Here is a 2,185-nt window from a genome sequence, read left to right on the forward strand (position 1 = left end):
CATGTACTGTATATGCAGATGCAAGTGCATCATGTGATTTGCATCCACAAATTCAGATTTGAATACCAAATAAGTGTTTTTGCACATGCAGCAAAGTGTAATTATAATAAATATGATTTTTAGTTTAAGACCACTTGATGTAATATGATGTCACATCAACAGTACAGAGAGTACTCAGAAATTAAAATGATTTCACCCCAATATTAGTGCAATACATCCAGTAGAGATTATCAGATTTATTCACATTAAAATGCATTTGTACAATATTGTTATTCTATTATTATTATCATCACATTTTTATAGTTTTGGTCAGTCAGCTATTTTCCTGATTGGTGGTCACACTAAGTCCATCCCACCATTAGCCCTCATGATAAGGAGTGGGGATATCATAATAATGTCAAAGGAGAGCAGATTAGCCTATCATGGTGTACCTAAAATCCTAAGACCAGGCAATGATGATGCTCCCATTCCTTACTGCCTGAATAGAGAAGCACTTTTAAAGAGAAGAGAAATACAGAAAGACAATACCAAGTGCTATATATGTGGATCCACACTAAAAAAATTATATTTACTCAATATCTTCATCTCCTACCTTGCATTAGCCTGGAATGTCAACTGCAGAATTTATTTAAATTTTTTTCTCCATTCCCCCATTCATTCTTGGCCTTCTTGCCACCCAAAATGGTGGACAATTTAGCTCAATTTTAGCCACACCCTCCCGTTGATTACTTCCGTGCAACAGCTCTATAGCAGTATGCTTGAAATGATCTTGGCCCCACCCGTAATTGACGAAAATGCAGGAAAAGGCCGTTTTACCGCCGTAAAAGTGGGTGTGACCAAAATCGCGGCGCGCTTTGCACGCCCTTAGCACCTCCTTCCCCAATTCCTAGATACGCCCCTGCATTATTGTAAGTATAATTTGTTTGTTGTTTGTTTATATTATTTGTTTGTTGTTGTTTAGACGTTTACTGGTCATGGTAATGCTGTGAATGAGTTACAGATTCATCCAAAAGACAATAACCTCCTACTATCAGCTAGTAAAGGTATATATATGTACATCAATATGCATGTGAATATGATACATACACATAATGTTAAAGGGAAAAGATTTTATTCATGTACATGTACATGTACATGAATATGTACAGACTAGCCTCTATATAATGGACACTTTCATACAAGAAAATTGCTTTGTTATACAGAGGTGTCCTTTATGTGGAGGTTATTTTATACAGTAAGGAATGTAATTGGTACACTAGGTGCTGTCCGTTAAATGGAGGTGTACGCTATAGAGAGTGTGGCTATAGTATGCTTTATTCCTGTGGAAAAGAACTTTATAATGATAATAATGATAATTGTGTAATACCCCATTTATTCATTATCATTTGATTATTATTATTATTAATTGAAGGGCGTGGTTTCTGCACCATTGCTCGTGTTCTTTTGAAGTGTTCTTGTATTACTCTTTAGTAAGAGAGTCTTCTTTTAAGCTGAATCTCTGTTAACTTGTCTTCACCCTATTACGATAGGGAAAATATTAAGCAATAGCCCCCAGCGTCGTTACAATTGTTTTCTTCATTTTTAGGATTTTAATTTCGAAGGCACTTGTATATTATCAGCTGGTATGGATCATGCACTGAAGATGTGGGACCTCCAAACTGATGAATACACTGACGTCATTAGGCAATCATATGAACATGTTAAAGGATCAAAAGAGTAAGAGAGAGAGGAAATGGATTTTTTGAAAAATTAATTTTTAATTACTTTTACGAAATTCATTAATCTAAGATTTTGTAGGTACATGTACATGTACACATGTAGTACTAGTAATTTAATTATTGTTAATATACATGTTCATAATGCATGTACAGTAATATGTGTAAGAAATATAGTACTGTGACATATAAGGTATGTACATGCACATGTACAGTACATACCTTAAGCCCAACATACACTGAGCAACTTTGTTGCCAGTACCTTTGATGTGGTGAGGCAACTTGTTGCCAGAAGTTGAGAGTCTCTCTGCTTTCTGCACAACCACATCAAAGGTCTGACCACAAGTTGCCAGCAACAAAGTTGCTCAGTGTATGTTGGGCTTTATATTATTGTTAGTATACATGTAAATGTATATGTACATATACCGGTATGTGCAGTAATGCAAGTGCATGTACATGTATGTGTAAAT

The 2,185-nt window shown here is 35.2% G+C and overlaps 1 long non-coding RNA gene across 1 annotated transcript; it reads left to right on the forward strand.

Annotated features, from left to right (window-relative positions):
- The first annotated feature begins 799 nt into the window (after positions 1-799).
- LOC109588485 (uncharacterized) lies at positions 800-1,714 on the forward strand. Its single transcript, XR_002188192.1, has 3 exons — positions 800-908; positions 962-1,043; positions 1,586-1,714. It is a non-coding gene; the product is annotated as an uncharacterized LOC109588485 (long non-coding RNA).
- The last annotated feature ends 471 nt before the right edge of the window (positions 1,715-2,185 follow it).

The sequence above is a fragment of the Amphimedon queenslandica genome, unplaced genomic scaffold (genome assembly GCF_000090795.2).
Source record: "Amphimedon queenslandica unplaced genomic scaffold, v1.1 AMPQUscaffold_12064, whole genome shotgun sequence".
Classification (NCBI taxonomy): domain Eukaryota; kingdom Metazoa; phylum Porifera; class Demospongiae; order Haplosclerida; family Niphatidae; genus Amphimedon; species Amphimedon queenslandica.